This window comes from Protopterus annectens, chromosome 12.part0, assembly GCF_019279795.1.
Source record: "Protopterus annectens isolate FY-2018-M chromosome 12.part0, PAN1.0, whole genome shotgun sequence".
NCBI classification, from domain to species: Eukaryota; Metazoa; Chordata; order Ceratodontiformes; family Protopteridae; genus Protopterus; species Protopterus annectens.
The window spans coordinates 864,579,429-864,602,214 of record NC_056746.1 but is presented as its reverse complement, the minus strand read 5'-3'; the positions used below and the strand labels follow the sequence as shown (position 1 = coordinate 864,602,214).

At 38.9% G+C, this 22,786-nt stretch overlaps 1 protein-coding gene across 1 annotated transcript in view; it reads right to left on the bottom strand.

Moving 5' to 3' along the window:
- The window catches only part of TCEA2 (transcription elongation factor A2), an 819,513-nt gene that overhangs the window by 195,320 nt on the left and 601,407 nt on the right, over positions 1-22,786 (bottom strand). The gene's annotated exons all lie outside the window — the stretch shown is intronic.

The following is a 22,786-nucleotide window of genomic DNA, read 5'->3' as shown; positions in this document are numbered from 1 at the left end:
CATCTTCTGCTGGTAGTGTCTTGTCTTCACTGTTAGTGAGAGTAACAAGATTGCCTGACCTTCTCTAGCATGAGTGATTGGTTGAAAGAGCAGGGGCTAGCAGGACTGGGTAGTAATTTGAGTGTTTAGATTCTTCCATCTTTTCTGGTATTTATAATGTGTGTTTGCAGGGTGTTACACTTGTTTGCTCGTTGTGTACTGCTGCTGCACTGTTTTAACCCATTGCGAGGTATCTCAGTTGCATTTTTTTTCCTTACCAGCACTCCTGTGCAACTGATGCCCTCCCTTGCAACTACTGTTGATTTTTATCCAGCCCTACTCATACCTATAGGTACTCTATTCTGACTCACTCTACCATCCTTTACCTCTCTTCCTCAGATTCTGACAACCATGGACGGACATTTTTCGGTGGTTTCTCCTGCTAGTCTTGTTGATATGGGCATCCTGAGACAGTACAGCAACTGCCTTATGTACATGGAGAACCCGCTTCTTCTACCACCTAGGAACGCAATATGTGAGAGATGTACTTACATTAAGAACCTAGAATCCTTGCTGTCTCAATCACAAGCCAGTACATCTGGCACTGAGGTGGCTCTCTGCACAAACAGCACACCTCTACTGCCACCCACACCTGTACAGTACATTCCTACATATGTGGAGGTTCTCAACAAAAACATACCTAAACATAGTGAGGCAAAAAGCACACACGCAGATCACAATGCACCACACAGAGCACACACGACCTGTGTCTCACAGCCTCTAAGGCCAAGCCACAAACCCAACATAGTAGTCATAGGAGACTATCATAAGACACACAGATGTGCCCCTCACCAGGCTAGACAAGGGGAAAGTCAGGGTAAGTTGCTTGTCAGGTGCTAGAATCTGCCATACCACTCATGCACTCAAGTCTCTCAACAACAGGCACTGTTATGAGACTGTCATAATCCATGTTGCTATGAATGACTTGAGATGTACCTCTCTGGACTATATGAAGACAGACATGATTGAGATCGCTGAATATGTGTCCCAGGCAGGTTATGTCCCTAGCCTTAAGCAGCATCCTGCCATCACCCAGAATGATGCCTCAGTACAAACAGAAAATGATCGACTAACGATTGGCTTAGTTTCTGGTGTCATTCCAAGGGGATCCAGTACCTGACAGCCTGGGAGGACATGACTGACAGACCACAATACTTTGCCAGAGATGGCCATCTGTCTCCCCTGGGCTTCAAGCTTCTGGCAAAGGCTCTTGTCTCCCCCATAGTGCCTTTTTTAGGCAAAGTAATGAGGACAAAATTACCAATGTGAAAAATTATTCTAAATGAAATTTAATGGTCATGCTTAACATGAAACTGCACTCATTGCAAGCATTCCTCTCCCTAGAAGATGCTGATATTTGTGCAGTCACTGAAACCTGGCTCAAAGCTGCAGAGAGCACCCCAGCCTTACCAGGTTACTTGTCCTGCCATACTTTCAGACCTCAAACAGAGGGCTACAAAGTCAAAGGAGGTGGAGTTTCAATATTTATCAAAGACATACACACCTCCAGACCGGTCAAAAAGTATGACACACGAGACACTCCAGGTGCAGTTAACTATTGAAAAACACCTATTCAAATCATAGCTAGCTATAGACCCCCAACCATGACTCAGGAGACCCACTCCACCTATCTGGACGTACTTGAATCCATCAAGATTCAACCCTCTACCCTGATCCTGGGTGACTAACTACCCAACCATAGAGTGGAAGACCTATTCTAGCTCAAACACGAACGCCCAGAGATTCCTTGACTTCTTCAATGCCAATGCATTAGATCAGCTGGTCAACACCCCCACAAGAGGTGAAAATATCCTGGACCTGGTACTAACCAACATGAGTAGCCATTGTAGCACCCCTATAGTATCATCCTCCTTGGTAAGATCTGCCCATAAAGCAATCACTTTCAAAGTCACCATCTCTCCTTACCCCACCCCTTGCCAGGGTCGAACAAAAAAAATTTTTCCAAAGGAGACTACAACCTCCTGAGAGCAGGTATAAGCAGCTTCACAGACACCATCCCTTCAGTTGAATTAAGCACTAATGTCCAAGCCTAAACCAAAAACCTATATGAGCACCTATATAGCTGCATGGACTCAGCAATACCTGACGGGACCAAATCATCTTCCTCAAGGAAGAGTAAACCTGTCTGGTGGACAGCAGCAATAAACAGACTCTATAATAAAAGGAAAAAACGCTGTCCAGGACCAAGGAGGAGCAGGTGCCAAGTTGGAAGCAATCTCTCTTTTGTCTGAGCAAGCAAATAAAGTCACTGGTGAAATATTCTAAGGCTAACTTCAAGTCCAAACTGGCCACATGCATTAAGGACACTTACAAGGCCTTCTTCGCATACATCTGCAATCTTAAAGGTAACTCCCAAATCTGCTCTGAACTGGTGGTCAAGAATACCACATACACAAACACCATAGATAAAGTCAACCTGCTGGCAGACACGTTCAGTGAAAACTTCACCCCCTGTCCCCCCAATTAGTAAACCAGGACATCTCCAGCACCTGACCGCCTCCCCTTATCACCAGGGAGCAGATTATTAATGCCCTCTCAAAGGCAAAAAATATAGCCTCCATAGGACCCATCAACATCCCTGGCTGTGTCCAACATGAACTCAGGCAAGAGCTCTCAGCACCACTAGGCATCCTATCCAACCAAAGCCTGTGGACCGGCTTCATACCAGCAGAATGGAGGACAGATACTGTCATCCCTCTGCACAAAGGTGGAGTGTCCACCGATCCAGGCAATTATAGGCCCATCAGCCTAAATAGCCTGACCTGCAAGGCCATGGAGTGCATCATCATGGACCTTATAAACAAGGACATTGGGAACCTCCAAATGCTTGATTCCACACAGTTTGGTTTTGTCAAAAGGAGATCATGCCTGTTAAACTTGGTTGCCTTCTTTGAAACAGTCACCAAAGCTATGGATAAGGGCAAGACAGTGCACACCGCCTACCTTGACCTAGCCAAAGCCTTCAACACTACTCTCCACTCAGGCATAATAGATAAACTCTCCCAGCTAGGCATCAACCCATATGTTACAGATGGGTAGCTAACTTGTTCACTGATAGAACCTACCCAGTCAAAATAGGGGAAGCCACCTCTAGTAGTAGACCTGTAACAAGTAGTGTACCCCAAGGATCGGTCTTGGGGCCTCTACTGTTTGGGATATACTTTTCTGAGATGCAAGCCAAAACCAGTGGTCTGTGGCTGACCAAGTTTGCAGATGACTGCAAGGTGGGCACTGTCATAAATTCCCATAGTGATGTGAACATCCTCCAAGAATTCCTTAACCAAACTAATGACTGGTGCCAGAAGCATAGCCTCAAACTGAATGCCAAGAAATGCATCATTATCCCCTTTGGGGAAAATGGTGTCCCCACTAATTATCACATTAATAACAATGTACTAAGCACTCAATCAGTCGTGAGGGACTTGGACACTCAGGTTGATAGCAACCTGACTTTTGACCACCATGTTGCTTCCATTGTAGGGAAGGCTTTCTACATGGCCCACATCATAAGCGAGGGTATTTCATCCAGGAACAAGGAGGTCATAACATCCTCTGTACTCCTCCCTTATCAGACCCATTATCGTACAATGCCCCCTTCGGCATGTACCTTGCCAAACACATGCAGCAGTTGGAGAGACCATAGAGGTTCCTGACCAGGAAAATCCAGGGTCTCAAACACCTATCCTATACAGATAGGCTAAAAGCCCTGCCCTTCTACTTAGTCTCGTACAGACTGCTCAGAGGTGACCTGTGTCTGGCATACAAGGCCGTCTCAGACTCAGCCTTGATGGAGTTGCTGCATAGCCGTAAGTCAAATGCCAATCACGCAACCCACATGCAAGGGCTCAATCTGGTCTGTGACATTAACAGAACTTGTTGGTGGGATAGATTTGTGTCCCAACGACTCCCCCATATGTGGAATAGACTTCCTCTCCATGTCAAGCAGAGTACCTCACTAGCTCTCTAAGAGGAACCTGGATGACTAGATGGGAAACAAAAAATATACCCCTGGGATCCCACATGTGTCCTTGATGGTCAGGGAAAACAGTTGCTGACTTTGTGGGAACATGGGTGAAATTCTTATAGGTTCATACTAGGCTATCTGCCCGAGGGCATTTACAAGCCTAGCCCATAGTTTTGTGGCTTACGCCACCCCTTTAGTATGGGGAACTATACCCATTATTTTGCTGTGCCTCTGTTGAGCAGTGACACTGAGGTAATCCCTGGGGTATATCTGCGGTTAGGTTGGTTAGGCTTATAAGGGCCTCCAGGCCAATAGCCTAGTATCGTCCTATGAACCTATATATATATTTATATATATATATATATATATATATATATATATATATATATATATGTGCATATATATATATATGTGCATTATATATATATATATCTATATATATATATATATATATATATATATGGGTTTACTTCTGCTTGTCGAAAATTCACTTTCTCGACAACCAGAAGATCAAACCAATATAAGCGAAAGTGCACTAAATCGAAAGTGCATTTTCACAAAAGCCGGTTCTCTGAAGCACATTACAGCGAAGATAAGGAAATATATCCTTTTCCCCGCTGTAGTGTGATCTCGGAGTTAGCACATTTAACTGGGGGGTGGGAGGTGCAGGGGAGCTTACCCCCCTACAAAATACTGTTTAAAGCAGTTTTGTTTCATTTTTTTCTGGTTCTCCAAGAATTGTGGCCAAGATCTTCATATCCATGTTAACAATAGAGATGGGTCTATATTCCCAGGGGGTTTTCGAATCAGTGTTATGTTTGGGGATAAGGATAATTCTAGATGCTTTAAGGTGGATGTCTTTAATTCCGACTTGGGTAATATGATTAAACAGCTGAAGCAGAACTTTGGAAATTTTAGGTGTGAACGATTTATAGAATTCAGCCGTGAAGCCATCTGGTCCAAGGGATTTGTTAGATTTTAAGTTATTAATTGCTAATATAATTTCTTGTTGTGTAATTTCCCTGTCAAGGGAATCTTTTTGATTCTTAGTTAGCTTGGGGAAGGATAAGTTGTTTAAGAAACTTTGTAGTTCTGCTTTGTTGATAGGGCCTTCTGGAGGGCTGTAAAGTTGAGAGTATAGGGATTCAAATAGTTTAAGAATATCATGCGTAGTCTGATATCTTTTCCCCTGATATGATATTTCCGACATAAAGGGGGATGTTCTATTTTGGTTTATAATTCTGGCTAAAAATTTACAGGGGAATTGGGCCCATTCCGAATAGTTAGCCAAGGTTTTTATCTCATGAAAGGAAAGATTCTCAGCTTGTAAAGATATAAGTTTCTTTTGTAGATGAAGTATTTAATTCTCAGATTCAAGTGAATAGCTTAACTGTAATTTGGCTTCAAGCTTATATATTTTGTTATATCTGCTTTGTTTTTATTTTAAGTTTCTTGTAGTATGATGCTTTGTTTATAAGGAATCCTCTAATCATTGCCTTGGTTGCTGCCCAGGAAAAGTCTAAAGGGGTTGAGTGGAAATTACAAGATTGAAGAAATTGATCCAGATAGGACTCCACATGTGAGATTATTTCTTCCTTCTTTAAAAGGTTGGGGTTTAGTCGCCACCAAATAGCTTTGTTATTTAAGGATCTTGATAAGGGCCAGTAAATAGAAAGGGAGATCTTGGAGTGGTCGGACAGGCATCTAGGATCAGTGAGAAATGAGATGTCAAAGTTATTAAATATTGAGGAGATTAGGAAGAAGTCCAGCCTACACCAACTTTTATAACAGTTGGAGAAAAAGGTGAATTTGTTATTTTTTGAGGGTCTGTTTTGAAAGATATAGGGATCAAATAAGTTATAATCTTCTTTCAATTCGGATATGGTTAAGGTTGCATATTTATTATAATTAGCATTAATATTAGTCCTGTCAATCTTTGGATCCTTTATAGAGTTCCAGTCACCTCCCACAATGTAATAATGGTTAGGAAATGATGAAAGTAATTTGTAAATTGTCATAATAAAATTGTGAAGCCCTGAGCAGGGGGTATAAAGATTAATAAATAAGATAGGTTTATCTAGATGAATGTAGGTTGTAGTAAAGTAACACCACCTTCCTTTGAGTCAAAACTAATTATATCATGCTGGAATTTATTTTTAATTATTATAGCGACACCTGCGCTATTGGATTTAGCTCTAGATGCTATTATATTTTTAACCCAAGGTCTCCCTCTGTCCTGTTCCCACTGATGACTAAATAGGTGAGTTTCCTGGACAAATATAATATTTGAAGCAGATTTAAACACCAGATGCATAAAAAGTTTTTTTTTATTAGTTGCTTGTAACCCTTTAATGTTCCAAGACTCTATATTCAGCATTTATGCACTAAGTTATAAAAGTAAGTAAAATGTGAGATATGGAGAATGTAAAGGTGATTAGGAATAACAACAATTTAAACAAGGATGTTTGGGCAAGGATAAGAAACCCTTCCTGCTTTAAACCCGTGCCTAACCACCACCCAACTAGCCCGAAAGGGGCTGGGATATTAGGAGTTAATGTGGCATAGGAAAACATTTTACAAAAACCCTGTGACCCCACCCAAAAGGTGAGACGAACATATCCCAGAGTGACCCAACTATAACTACAAAATCTAAAATGCATAACAATCCTAAACAGGTTAGATAAACAGACTCATAACTCAGCTAACTAGAGCTTAGTCATTTGTGTATCTAAGAGTTAGCTGTATCTATCCATAATATTTAACACCAAAATTTTGTAAGCATGTTAGTGTTACAAAATGTGTATATACATTTTCCTTTACAGCTAACATCAAATCCATTTCCAAAAAGAGAAGAAAAACAAACAAAATTAGTATTATTGGTAATCAAGGGTAATATTCAGGTATACTCTTGTGAGGAGATTTAATGAAACTAATTAACCAGAACATGTAGTGGTAAGGCTCTTTGGCCCCAAAGGAAAAAATCGTAGCAGAGGAACTAGAATTAGAGTAATACTCGGAGGACTCCAGATATAATATAAAATGCTATGTTCAGGAAGTAGATAACAAATCAGAACTGTTTATACTGAGATCTTTCCTGTAGTATAGAATATCTATACTGGAGTCTTAGCTTTCATTTCTTATAGAGAAGGTAGACAACCATTCTACAACAACAGATAGTCATATATTATTACTGACCTCCTAGAGAGTGACATCCTGTAAATCATACCATGTAAATTAACAAAAAATACCTGACATCATAAAACAGATAACATCAAAGCATCAGGCTTATAATACTAATAAAATAGTAATAAAAATTCCATGCAATGCATAACAGTATAAGGTACAAACAGCCTGCAGTCTAATGAACGAAAATGCCTCCGCACCTTACAGGCTTAGCACACAATCTGTACACATGCTATCTATTCTAAATTTGAAGCCCTGGTATATGTATAGTAAGTGTCCTGGATCCCTTTCAAAAATATAGGGACGTTCACACTCAGGGAATAATAGCAGAAATGGGTGCTTGTATCTTTTTAACCATGCTACTCTGATATTAAATCAGCATTCAAATCAACTTCCCTATAACTTCTAGCTTCTACCTAACTTTACTCATGTAATTAAATATAACAGACAGGCATCACATGTGTCCATCTAGTTTGTCCCCCTAATTGACCTGTGGATGTGAACTGAGGCTGTCTTTGCATTATGCACAGCTTTATTATTCCACTTTGATATCACTGGAGTGCCGGGGTGATCGGAGCTGTTTCAATAGGCAAATGCCAGACTTACATTGTCGCTTACTTCAGCTTTAACCTACATGGTTATATTCAATGGAACTTTACATCAAATTGACCGATGCCTATTCTGAAAAAAAAAAAAAAAAAAAAAAAAAAAAAAAAAAAAAAAAACAAGCATTATAAACTTGTACCTTTAAGATCCCCTAAGGCTCATGGGAAAGCTGGGGTCAAGTGAGTTCACACTGCGGAGGATCATGGTGGAAAACGAGAGGTTTAGTTGCTGAACCGCCAGAGGCCATGAGGCGAGGAGGCCTGTAAATTGGTTAACCAATGACAAGGTAGGAGTCGATATCGGCACCGAAGAAAGTCAACACAGGATCGTGGCAATCCTTCCATGATGGGCCCGACCAAGGAGACAGCACACAAAACTCAAAGTAAGTTAGCGTTTTTGCTGTATAGCATCTGGACATTCCTTGAATGCTTCAAGAAACACCAAAGTAGCCTCCTTGTTGTTTACTGCAGATAATTTGGAGCCCTGGTGATGGAAAATCTGAGTGTTTGGATACTGAAATTTTATTTGTTTTTTAATTAGGTATGCGCAAAAGGGTGCAAGCTTTTGTCTTTCCAGTTTTATCTGTGCAGGAAGATCAGATAATAGGTATATTTTGGATCCGTCCCATAGAATATTTTATTTTATTTATTTATTTATTTATTTTTATTTTACATTTGTTGACTGGGCTAGTCTAGCTGGATACATGTCCATTTTCAGTAGAGGCCCGGGGAGAAAAGCTCCAAGAAAAACATGCAAAATTAATATAGAAGTTATGACAGATATTATAAAAACAGCAATAGTTACATAAAAACAGTGTGTAAAATTTTTTTTTTAAGAAGTACAAATTATAATACTCATAGCGATTACGTGAGAAGGTACAATATACATATATACATAAATTTTATATGCAATAATATAGTCTTTTGAAACTAAAGGGAAGATTATAAAGGATGTAGGTTGAAAATTAGTGTAGAGGAAAAAAAGTTAGTCAGGGTTAGTATATGTTAGTACATATATTCTTTGTTTCTAGCTTCAAGTAAACGTTTGTTTACATGTTGAAAATTTAGTATTTTTGCATAGACAATTCTCAGATTTTTTTGGTCAGAGGATGGTCTTAGGGCTCTATGGGCTCGTTCAATTGTTATTTGGTCTGTCAAGGGGGCATTATCTAGGAATAGAGCAAATATTGTAGATATGGTTTCAGGTAAAGTGATATGGTCTATACGTTCCGGAATACCTCTTAAAATAATATTGTTGTGCCTGGATCTTGCTTCAAGGTCCAAAAGTTTCTGTTGCATATCCAGAATACTTGCGGCATTTGATTTTTGTTCTTTTTGTAATTGCTCTATTTTGATCTCATTATCAAAAACCTTTGCTTCAGTTTTATTAATTCTTGTAAGTATTCGGTCTACAGTCTCTCCAAAGGTTTTTAGTGGAGTGGACAAGCTTTGTATTGCAGTTTGGATAGGCTGCAGTGCTAATTTTAAATCTTCCATGTTGGTTGGGTCAGATTTCACTTTGGAAGGAGGTTTTGTAGATTCCTGCTGTTTGCCAGTTCTTGCCCATTTAGGTATTATTTCTTTCTCAGGAGATGGATTGAGGAGTATTTCGCTTTTGTAGTTTGAGCTTCCATAGATTCAGATTCCTGTAACATTGCTGAATTTCCTTTTTTTGCTTGTTTAGGAGAATGTAGGCCAGACAGCCCCAGACCTCATGGGCAGCAGACACAAGTAAGGTAAGGAAAAATCTACAGCAATCCACCAAGTAGTTACTCCAGCTTCTAGTTCGAGATTCAGTATTTGGTTTCAAGTAAGTTCCTCAAGTTCAAGGTAAGGTTATTAATCGTAGAAGTTAATTCTTTCACATATAATAAGGTTACTATTTGATTGTATGATGCTGAGCTATGGTCTAACACTGTCTATAGGACGGCAGCCATCTTGATCTCCACAGCAGGATATTTTAATTGAGAAGATACATAGTATGTAGACTCCAAATCTGGCCATTGAAAGCTACCAAGACCTATATCAGTAAAGGTGCAATCATACGAGCAGAAAGAATTGCTCCTGACAAAATTATGGCAGAAGGGAAAAGTATTAAAAATACGTAGGACAGCAGAGTGGTTGTGGAAAATTATTTACTATTCACAAGCAGAAAAGAAACCATTTTATATCAGCTATCAGGGAATGTCTATAGGCAGGTATGAAATTCAAGAAGCTGTATCCAGCTTTCATCAGAATACCTTTCCTTGGGAATCCAAGATATTTGAGGATGCAGAACAAGATAAGGAGGAAATAAAGTCTTCTGTCAATAACAAAGCCTAGACAGAGAAACTTTGCCAGCGAAACCCTTTCCAATTTTCCAAAGGAAAATGCACTAGTGATGGAAAAAAGCACAAGAGCTAGCTAGAATCATTGGGAATACATTGAACTTAAACCAGAGAATGGTTATGAGGATGAAGATGATCAGGAAGATGAGTGACCATGTGAACTTAGTGAATTAATGGGAGACTATAATGTATCAATCTATTTCAAAATAGGAATAGACATGTGAATTGTGGCTTTGCAAGAAGTGACTGAGAAAGACAAAAATTGTGTTGACTATATTATTTATTTATTTTTATTATTTTATTTATTTAACATTTGTTATCTGGGAAAGTCCGACTTGGAAAGAAGCCAATTTTCAGTGGAGGCCCAGGGAGAAAGGCTCCAGATGCATGTCTTTGTAATGTGGGAAGAAACCGGAGCACCCGGAGGAAACCCACACAAACACAGGGAGGACATGCAGACTCCGCACAGAAGGCACCCCAGCCGAGAATCGAACTGGAGAATCTCTTGCTGTGAGGCGACAAGGCTACCACTGCACGACTGCACCATCCCATTAAATTTGTGGGTGAACTGCAATGCATGCACTCTGCATTCTCATTAATGTTTAGAAGGATAGTGAAGGAACTGAAGATGTATTAAGTAAAACAGTTTGTGTTCTTATTAAAATGTTAATATATTAATTGGTCACCACTAAAATGCCTCAACCTTGATGACTCTGTCCACTTCTTTAACAGCACCTTCCTCAACATCCTGAACGGGTCTATATTAGATAAATGAAAGTTCATCTTAGCGAACGCTCACATGTGCGAATATTGCGGAACTCGAAACCGCAATTGTGAGATCGCAGTACAGTAAAGATGGGAATATTTGCCCTTTCCTCACTGTAGTGCGATCTCGGAGTTGGAATATATATTTAGCACAGTCCCCCACAATTGCAGTTTCGAGTTCCTGGATTTTTGCTCATGTGAGTGTTCGCCAAGATGAACTTTCGCTCATCTAATATAGACCCTCCTGAACACCCACGCCCCCCTACGATATTCCAAAGTTAGAAAAAAAAGCTTCCCCTGGTTACAGAAAACTACCAGGGACGTAATGCAGACCAGGCATAAAGCTTGGGAACACTGGCGCCTAACAAAAAAACCCTCAGACAATCTTTCCTTGAACTACGTAATAAGGTCAAAAAACACAAAAATAGACAAGGCACACTACTATCAAACTTCACTAAAAACTCTTCCAACCACAACCCAAAGCTATTCTGGTCTACAATTAACTCTATCTTTAGCCCAGGCAAAGTAACCCCTCCCCCCGCCATCTATCCCTCCCAACTCCAGCAGTACAGCTGGGTCCTTCAACAAACATTTCACAGAAACCATACTATCTCTTACCAAACAACACCTTCCTACCTCAGCTCCACCATCACCAAACACCAATCCACCCTGCCCTTGCTTTTTCTTTCTCAACAGTTCCCACCTCCTACATAAAAAAACTTCTGACAAAACTCAAACCCACCAAACTTGCTGCTGACAACCTTCCTGCTGAATATCTAAAAATAGCTGCTGAAGTCCTAGCATATCCTATTTCCATATTAATCAACAGCTCCATACCAGAATCCCAGGTACCATCACTATGGAAAATATCCCACATCATACCCCTTCATAAAGATGGCCTCTCCACTGACCTCTCCAATTATTGCCCTATCGCCATCCTCTCTCCAAGATACTAAAAAAATCCATCAATTCTCAAGTCTCTAACTACCTCCTAACCAATAATCTCCTCTCTAATACCCAACACGGTTTCAGGCCACATCACAGCATGCTCTCCTTCACTAACACTATCCTTCAGTACAAAAACAATGGCCTCTTCTCCTCTGCCATATTTCTTGATCTAAGGCCTTTGACATTGTATCACACGAACTACTACTCTCTGCTCTCTCTAGCTTCTCTTTCGCCAAACCAGCCACAAACTAGTTCCACAGCTACCTCCACGGCCACCAGCAATCAGTTGTCTGCAAAAACACCCTCTCCCCTTGTCTTCCAGTTACCCTTGGTGTCCCCCAAGATTCCATCCTCTGCCCCCTACTATTCTCCCTTTTCACCAACAACCTGCACACTGCCTCCAAACAAGCCTCTCTCATACATGACGCTGATTCCACCCTCATTTGCTCTGCCCCCACTTTACCTGAATTCCAACAGATCAGACAAGAATCTTTCTCATCTGTAGAAAGCTGGCTATCCAACTCCTAGCTCCTACGTAACCCCAATAAGACTAAACTCCTCATCTTTCAACCATCCAAATCTTCCCCAAACTCCCCTCACTTCAATATATTTTCCAAAGACAATACACCTCCATCTCTCCATCAGTTCACACCAAACTACTCGGAGTAGAGATTGACTATCTCAAATTCAACATCCACATATCCCCTTACTATAAAAAAAAGTTCACAAAAAAACTTTAGCGCCTTATATAGAAACAACCAATACCGCACCAAAACTGATAGAATCTCTATTGCAAACTCCCAACTAATCTCCACCTTACTCTATGCATCTCTCATACTTACGAATCTTAGACAATCAGAATTAAACAAGCTAGACACATGCTACAACAAAACCGCTAAATTTGCCACTGGTGCTCCCTACCCCAGCGACTACTGTGTCTCCCTTGCAGAACTAGACTGGCTCCAGCTCCCACAACTACTTCACCTGAATCAACTCTCCTTTGCCCACAAACTTGTAAACCAACATCTCAAAATCCCATCACTTCAATCGCTTCTCCAACCCTACCACTCCTCCAGACCCCTACCCTCCAGCAACAAAAATCTCCTCCAGATCACCAAAGCCAAAAACACTGCAGGAGAATCTCTATATTCCTGTGCCATACCCAAGCTTTGGAATAACCTGCCCCCCCACCATTACTACCCTAACTTTCTCCAGTCATTTCAAGACTACACTTAAACTGCACCTAAAAACTCACTGGCTCTGTCCTTGCCCAAACCCCGACTAAATACCGCCACCCCCTTCTGCTCTCTCTGCTCTTATCCCCCACTCTGGCTGAATTAATTTTCAGTTACCATAAAGGTAATTTAATGAATATATACTAGTTTCCTTGCTTAGTGTACTCAACAACCTATTACTACTATGTACATTAACCTGTTTATATATTGTTTAAACTACATGTCTGCATTATTGTTCAAACTTTGTTTATATTTTTATTTCTCATGACTATAATCTGTACCAAAGATGTCTCTAATATATATATGTCATAAATTTTGTTACTGAATGTCATTATTATTGCTCATTTTTACAATCTGTGGAGCTTTTCTCCTCGGGCCTCCATTGAAAAAGGACCTGTGCCCAGTCGGAATTTCCCCTGCAAACAAATGTAAATAAATATTAATATTTTTATAAACAATTTCATGATGTAAATTGCTTGTTACATTGTAAAGCAATTTTGTATAATGTGCAGTCAGGGGGGTCTTTTAAGTGTGAGGTGAGGGGAAGTCTTATCAGTGACTGCTGTATATGATAAAGATATTAAAGCAATAATGCTCTTTTTTCATAGTTGTAAGGTATTCTAGACTATACAGTATACCAAGGTAAGAAAGGCTGGACAGAAGCAAGTGAACGTTAACTATGTTCTGACCTTGGGCTTCTGGAATAGGGGATGTAAACAGCACTGACCATATTACATGAAGAGTTAAAAATTTATCATTTTAACATAAATGGATATCTAGATGAATTTTTTGGCATAAGCTACGCACACTTTTAAGTAAACAGGCTTGAAAAATAAGATAAAATTATGAAAGACTTGAAAAATGCTAGTTTTCTTGTATCTGTAACTTCATTAGCTATTTTATTCCAATAGCAAAGGGCTTTCACAGTGGGACACATTTACAGATATTCTTTCATGTATCTGCAAAGTCGCAATTTTTAATTATCAACTGTTTTTACTTGGAGATAAGCAGTCTGTAGGTGCAAGCAATTAGTCAAGAAAGGTCTGAACACTGTTTGCTGACTGGAATGTTCAGTGTAATTCATATTTAAGATACACTGGCAAGCAGTTCACTCAAAAATAAAGTTTAAAATTGTGGGAAATGAAGTTATCCAGGTATTTTCATCCTTAGCAGGCTTAGTACTTTAATGCCTTTAATATAAAAGTGCACAATTTAATTTTTCTACGTAGCTAGTGCATGTTTTCTTACAGCTAAAAGTTGATGCTTACTGGAAGCATGCAAGCTATTTTGCACATCTAGGAAGAGAACAGAGATAAGAAAAGAACAGACTGCAATTAGTGTAAGCACGGACACAGACTAACATGTTTTACCTATTTTAAAATTAAGGTTATCCCTGCTAATGTACCTATGGGTATAGCCATTGATTTGGGGCAACTGCTCCTATAAGGATGGCATACTTCATTTTGCAAAAATGTACATCATTTTGTATGTTTGTTGTAAGTTAAAGGAAATGGGGTTTTGAAAATCTATTACTTTTTTGAGCATGTTTTCATTATAGCAAAAGGTCTTGAAAAATATAACAGATTCAAATGGGCATCGGAAGTAGATGACTACATAAGAGAGAGATCAGCCTACAAAACCAGTGTGTGCATAAGCTACAAGTTGGAAATATACATTCAAAAGAATGATAAACAGGTGGGGTAACAGCTTTCTATAATAATGGCTGCTATAGCCATATTACCATGGAACGTAAATAGCCTTGGAGGTGTTGATAAAAAAAGGTGTACTGAATTATGTTAAGTGTAGGGTACAAATAGCAATACTGCAGTAGGCACACATTTGTAAAGAACTGGCCATCTGAAAAGGATTTCAGGGTAGACACTCACCAGAATATCAGAGATAAAGGAAAAGGGGAGCAATAATTTGAACTGCTAACAAGGGTTCCACCAGTTACAGAAGGGGGGACATTAATAATGGTAGATTTGTTCAGAAAGGGATAGCTAGTGAGTAGGATAAAATGAAAATGGAATAAAAAAAACATGGGAAAAATGGGAGCTGATGCAAATGTAAGAAAAGTTAAAAGGAATTAATTAGAAGGGTTAACAAAGGTTAAAACATTGAAGGATAAAGGGCATATCACAAAACAAGAGTAACTGCAGAATGCTAACAAAAAATAAGGGACTATTTGGATAATATGCATGAGTTTAGAAAGTTTGCTGTTAAAGCAACTTTTTTACAACTCCAGAACAGAAAATCTTTTAGCACAATGACTTACAAAAAGTAGAGAGAGTTATCGCCAATTTAGGAAGCCAAGAAGTCCTAAAGAGGTATGTCAGCAAGTTTATGAAAATGTGTATACAGAGGAGGAATGTGGAAAACAATGAGGCAAAAATGTATTTATTTATTTTACATTTGTTGGCCGGGCTAGTCCAACTGGATATATGTCTATTTTCAGTAGAGGCCCGGGGAAAAAAGCTCCACAATCAAAGCATTATTTACAGTAAGTGACATTTTACAAATGCAGGTACATTACAGTTTTTTACCATTCATTGGATTTCTGCTTACAAATTTTTAGTACATATCAGCTATGGTTAGTCATACAAAGAAATCTCTAGTAAAACTTTTTAAACTGTAGAATCACTCTCTCTCTATTGGTAGCAGAAAAGTAACTACACAGGTATGGTAATTAGTACCCAGAGATAAGTGAGGTAGTTAGTCAGGATTAGCACAGGGACATAACCATTGTGATTTAATGTATGGTTTCAGCTTGCTTTTAAATAGGGTTATTGAGGAAAGGAAGGTTAGGTCACTGGGGAGGGAGTTCCAGGTTTTACCCACTGTACCAGAGAACAGAGAATCACCAGCCAAATTGTTAGCTTTACCTATTTGTACAAGTAGTTTATTAGATGAGCGTAGGGTCTTGAGGTTATTATAGGGGGTGATAAGATTTGTAATTACTGGTGTGTTAGTAGGTTGATACAGGATCTTGTGGGCAACTGTTAGTTGGTTAAATAGTAGAAGATTTGGCAACTCTAACCATCCTAGTTGTTTATGATTTTTACAATGATGGGTTCTGTAGGTAGACCCAGTTGCAAATCTGGCAATGTTATTGTAGGAGATGGCCAGCTTGTTCAAGTTGCTTTTACATAGTTTAGTATATATAGGGGAGGCATAAAGAAGGGTAGAGATTAAGTGGGTATGGGCAATAGCGGACCTGGCTAGTGGGGTCAGAAAGGGTTTGATCCTGTAGAGGGAACCTAATTTTTTGTTGAATGTTTTATAGTACTGTTTATATGGGAATCAAAGGTAAGGTTATCTATTAGCACCCCAAGTAGTTTTGTAGTAAGATCAGGAGATATGATAGTACCATTACTTGATGCAACAGTAAAGTTAAGTGGGGAGGCCCTACAGGTGGGAATGAATAGTAGTATTTTTTTTTGGGGTTCCAGATAAGACATCGGTGTAGAAGCCACCTCTCAACCGTATTAAGCACATTTTGGGTTAGGGACTGTAGATCTGATGGAGAAGTGGCTGAGTATATTAATGTTGAATCATCTGCGTACTGGATACAGGTAGCATGAGGTATTACAGAATGTAGGTCACTTATAAATATAAGAAAATAGGAGAGGACCTAATATGGAGCCTTGAGGGACACTGACGGCAATTGGGAGGTGTGAAGATAAGTTGTTCTCCCATAATACAGCCTGTTGCCTGTTTAAGTAGGATTGGAAGCATTGTATAGCCAGTGTGTCTAGTGACAGGTTTTTGAGTATGTTAATGTGTAAGTGGTGGTTAACCATATCGAAGGCTTTCGACAGATCAATAAAGAGGGCAGAGGCTAGAGCCTCATTATTGCAATTTTTATTAATACAGTCAGAGAAGGATAAAAGAGCAGAGGTGGGGATATTTCTGGAAGACTTGATTATGTCAAGGCTAAAGGAAGTCGAAGCTCAACAATTTATAGCTGAAATAGGAAGAGAAGAGACTGAAAATGATTTACAAAAATGGCACTACTGTGAACGTTTGCAGGGATGAAAGTGAAAGATTTAGGGTGGGGGGTGGGGGGGACTACCAGCACAATGAAAGAAAGCTGTGGTGGTTGTATTTACATGCAGAGAGTAAGAATCCTTTAGACCCAACTTTGTATAGACACATTTCAATTTTAAGCCTTGATTATTAAATGTTTATGTCTAAACTAGCTAGGAAAATTGCAAAGGTGTTGCCAAAATTGATAAACATAGGCCAATGTAGTTTTGTAGAGAGAAAGTAAACATTTAGCAACATTAACAGAATAGTGATGATCAAAAGGGATGTATAAGACAAAAACCCCACTTTTTTGATGGATCTTGATGCAGACAGAAATTATTTGAGAATTACAGACAGGATTTTACGAACATAGCAATGGTAGTATTTGCATTTCCTGATGTCATAAAAGAATTAAGAGGACATGTGAAGGGTTAGAGGCAAGAACGAAGGCGAAAAAGTTCTGCTCCGACAAGCTGTGCTTGAACAGAGGAATCAGGGATACGTAACTTCCACTCCTTTGTTGTTTGCATTACATCTAGAGGCACTGATCAAGAAAATAACTCACAAATTCAAGAATATACCTGCTATGGTAATCGAGAAATGTTAGCTATATTCACAGATACTTATTTTTTACTTGACAAATTTTGAAAAAGACATGCCAGTGTCGAGTAATATTTTGCATCTGTTGCAATTCTTTTCAGGATATACAATGAATTTAAAACAGAGGCTGTAACAGTAGACTCCGACCACGCAAAAATTGGTTCAGCAATACCCATATGCATGGAGACATGGTAAGATGAAGTATTTAGGTGCATCGATAAAAAGGATTAAATTATGGCATCTTAAGGATTCATGGGAAGAGATTAAAAAAACACAAACACTGAGAAGCTAGAGGTACTTGGCTATGGATACAGAGAGCAAGATACGAGCAGTAAAATAGCACCTTTAGTTTTATATACAGGTCAAGTGAATCTTTTGCAATCAGAGCAGAAGTTTTGATGACACAGAACTGAATGAATTTATTTGACAGAAGGAGAGAGCTAAGTGGGAGAAGCTGATTCTCCCCATAGAAAAACATTTAGTATCACCCAATTTGAAGGGATACTTTAAAACTATGCAGGTAATACAAGCAAAAGAAGAAACTTCCAAGAAGTAGGACCAAAAATTCAAAAAGAGAGAGACAAACAGAAAGGTAAAGCAGTTTTAATAACACTTGTATGAACAATAAAAGGTTAAGTGCTTTCACCCGGAACACTCTCAGGCTTCTTCAGAACAATTCTACATTACAAAATACACTTATTTAAAAGTAACCAGCAATCAAAATGTGCCAATCACAATCATGTCGTTCACAATGTTTTAACACAGCATTGTTCAAGGATATATTTTAATCACTGTATTTAATATACTGAGAATTAAAGGGTTAACATTGTACGTTTGAGTTGGGAGGGGTTTTAAGAATATATGTTATTCAGTGACTGGCAAGTTTTGATTGCTAGTTACTTTTAAATAAGTGTATTTTGTAATGTAGAATTGTTCTGAAGAAGCCTGGGAGTGTTCCGGGTGAAGGCGCTTAACCTTTTGTTGTTTATACAACTGTTATTAAAACTGCTTTGCCTTTCCGTTTGGAGTCTCTCGTTTTTGGATTTTTAATACAAGCAAAAGCTTATAATTCAAAGTGAAAAGGGATGATGATAATGCTGAAACAAGGGAAGAGTTTGAGAAACAGGTAGTACAATTTTGGATATAGTTCTTTAAGGAGAAAAATAACCACCCTACAGAAAATTATATTTATAAAGACGCAGGAGATATTTTAAGTACTAAGTCAATATGGGAAAGCATAAGGAAGATTTTACCAATAAGGATGGCTGCAAGTCAGGATACAGAAAACAGGAATGAGGGGAATGGAATTCACTGCAGAAAATTACCAAAGGTACCAAGGTACTGGAAGCAAATAACTAGGCAGTGAAAGATAACGGCAGAGGAAGAGGCCAAACAGAGGTTTGGATTTGAGGTTAGAGATTGCCTTCCTACCAGGGATTGTTAACAGAGTATAGGCAAAGAGAAGTGAAAGTGGAGTGGTAAGTGAAAGACCAGCTCTGGTAGAGTTTTTAGTTGAGACTAATGTTAAAAGAAAAATGATAATTAGTAGGTTACATAAAATACTGCTTGATAACTATAAGAATCAGAGTATGTGTGAAAAGACTGGGAAGAAAGAATTGGAAGGTAATTTACAAAGGAACAATGGAAGGTCATTTTTATTGCTCCCAATATGCAAGAAAGCCCAGAAGGTTTAGGATTTTTGTCTGAAAGTGTTTGTATAGATATTTTTATATCTCAAGCAAACTTTGGAAAATTCTTCCTTAGGTAGACAGCAAACACTGTAAGCATGATATGAAAGGGGGGTAATTGGGAACACATCTTTGAAGAATGCAACAAGTTGGCAGATTTACAAAATTCTCTACAGAGTTTGTGTCTTTCGGCTTTTCCCAGTTAGGTGTCGCCACAGCGGAACTCCAGTCCGCTAATGATTGGCAGTTGATTTTTACGTACCGGCTTGCCAGGCCTGACGCACAACCTTCAACGAAGGTATGCCCATTCACGCATGTCTCCATGCAGAAGACGCTCTAGCTGAGAATCGAACCGGACAGCGTCTTACTGTGAGGCGACAACGCTACCGCAGCAGCACCACCGCGGTTCTACAGAGTATTATGTCAAAATTGTTGAGGGAGCAAATGGCTGTAACTAATACAATGATTCTTTTTAGCTGGAGAATAGGATTTGAATTACCATGACACAGTAATACCTTTCTAAAGTTAATGCTATTAGCTGCAAAAAAGTAGTAACTAGAAAATCAAATCAGAATCTAAACGAAGTGTAAATGAAGTACTGAACTTTGTAAAGAAGAAGAAAAAAAAAACTGGAGGTGGGAACTTTAGAAAAGAGAAGGAGCAAATTACAAAGGAATAAACAGAATTGGTAACAGAATTGGTAGGAGCGATACCCACAGAATAATGATCAGCAGGGAGTGAAGTTTAAGGAAATGCAAGAATTGAGCATTTTATGTAATGCTGGAGTAAATGCAACTGTTAAAAAGAAATCATGTATATGCCATAAAATCAACTATGTAAAATATCATTATGTTTATTTTTCCCTATTAACACAGCTTATAAATGCTTGACCACCCATACCCAAGCCTACATATACTCCTTAAAAAACCTTAAGGTGTCACAACTTGTGAGATACATTTGGGAAGCACGGCTATGCTTAAAAAGGCAGCCTGGGGTCTTGAGTAATCACCTATGTATCTATGAACCTATACGCACTTGTGCCCTTTCTTAAAATGTGATGATTTAATAAAGATATGTAAAAATGTGATGTGATCAGAAATCAGTACAAAATGAAACAAGATTTATTTTGACTTGAAAATATGCATGTAAAGAGCATTTTGACTACATGGGGATATGTGATAACGTAAACCGAAAAGGCACTAACACATCATAATTCATCTGCCTGCTAAAAGAGAGCAGATAACAAGAACTCTTGGGACACTCCGTTGTGATAAGTAATTACCTGTTTTGTGAAGCAGTTTATTTACATCATAAGTAACCTGACTCTAATATATGCTTATAAAAAAGCTTATAGTTCCTGCTTACCGTTAAGTCTTGGTCCTATGTTATTACTGGTGGTAGTGACACAGAAAAATGCCTGGTCTGTCCTCAAGCGCTTGGTAATATTAAGGCATGTGTGGCAATAACATAAAAATAAAGGAGCTATCTCAGAAATGTGTCCAAGAAGACTCATGATTCAGTGTGCCTGGTACTCCCAAGGTAAATCTCATGTCTGGAAAGAAAAGAAATCATGGTTGCTATTAAAGTTTAAGGGGAAACAAACAAAAGTCCACATAACTAAGTGAGGCAAGAACAGAACAAAGAGATTAAAAAGTCTGCACAACAGCAGCAGTCGGTGGTCTCAATGAACCTGAAGACTCTTCAGTAGTCTCAGCTGTTCTATAAACTAAGGCTGAAGACAAGCAAAGGAACAAAGTACATTTCCAAAAATTATGAAGTGTTATAAGCAACTCGGGTACCACGGTAACTTCAGTCACACAAAGAAAGTTGTAACCTTCTAAATGCTGGGCAAGATTTTCCAAGGGAAAAAAATATCTGCACTGATATGGCAAGTATTCTGCCATGATTTATTAAATAATGATCTGCTTTGCTATAACAACTATGTGATGATGTTTAGTTTAGTAAAAATACAAGAAAAACCAGGCCAAGTTAAAGTTTTCATTGTGTGATACCTTGAACCACCTGTAACACAGGCTCACAGGACAAGAACATCAAATATTTCACTTGTATGGCTTCTGAATATCCATGACATGACTTTTCACTTTATTTTTTATTTATTTATTTTTTTTAAGTCTTTGTGGAAACATTCAGGTAATAAAGCAAAACAGAATGAAATCCACACGATGTTAGTGTAATAAAAAACTTTTAATCCACACTTTCATAACCAAACTTCTTCAGAATAAAAAAAGGACTTGACCCGGATTTACTAATCTTCCATGTAAGACTAGATTAGTCTTGCACGGAAGCGCCAGTGTAAGATTATGATGGCAGCGCGCCATGCATATTAATGAGGGTGTGCTGTCTCAACTCCAAAGCCTACACAGATCGTGGATGAGTTTAGGGGGCGTATCAGACTGCCGAGCAGTCCAAATATCCACGCCCCTGCAATGAAAAAATGCCGCAACTTCACATTTAAATGAGCGAGATCGCTCATATGTGTACAATGTAACACTACACTCCCCCATATGTTCAACAACTAACAGAATAAAAAATAGAATTTTTTTTTTTTATCTTCTGATATAGCTGCGTGTAGTTGCGCAGGTTTGCCCATTGCTTAGCTACAGTAACAGCAGCTTAGACACCAGAAGAGAATAACAAGAAAAATATATGCAAATTAAGCAACATAGCGATAGCCTAGTGGTTAGAGCTTTTGCACAAAGAGGAGGCATTCCCGGTTCGAGTCCCACTACTGCACGTTCCATTTTATGTGGGAAATCAGCATACAAAAACATTTCCTGACATTTTTTTATGTACAAGTTTTGTAAAAAAGCATTAAAATGTTAAATTTAGTAGTGCATGAATTATATATATGAAGGTGAAATTTTATGCATTCTGAGGCATGAGTACCTTATTTTAAGCAATATAAAGCACTGCTAACCACGTTACCAGTATTGAGCATATTTAAATACATTTGTGCGTAGCTGCACAATGCTAAGGAAGCGTAACACAGGTTCACCGCACGTTACTGCTGATTACCTTCACGCAACTCCTCACTAACCAGCGCAACGTCGGGCAAAGTCGGGTAAACACGCTCACACCTGCTTTACTGGTTCCTTAACCAGTCAGTTCTGCCCAGCAGGAAAATAAAAAGCAGTGGCAGGGCTCGAACTCAGGATACTGTGCACTATAGTCACAGTACTTAACCACTAAGCCATAACAGCATTTCACAAACATGCACTTTCAACAGAGACATATCTATCAAAGGGATTTTAAACATTGCCAACATCAGCTAAGCAGGTGTGCCCACAGCTGAGCTTTTTCAAAACTGGCCAATCACAAATAAGTGTGGGAAATGAGGCATATTTAATCTCCACAGGCGGGAATA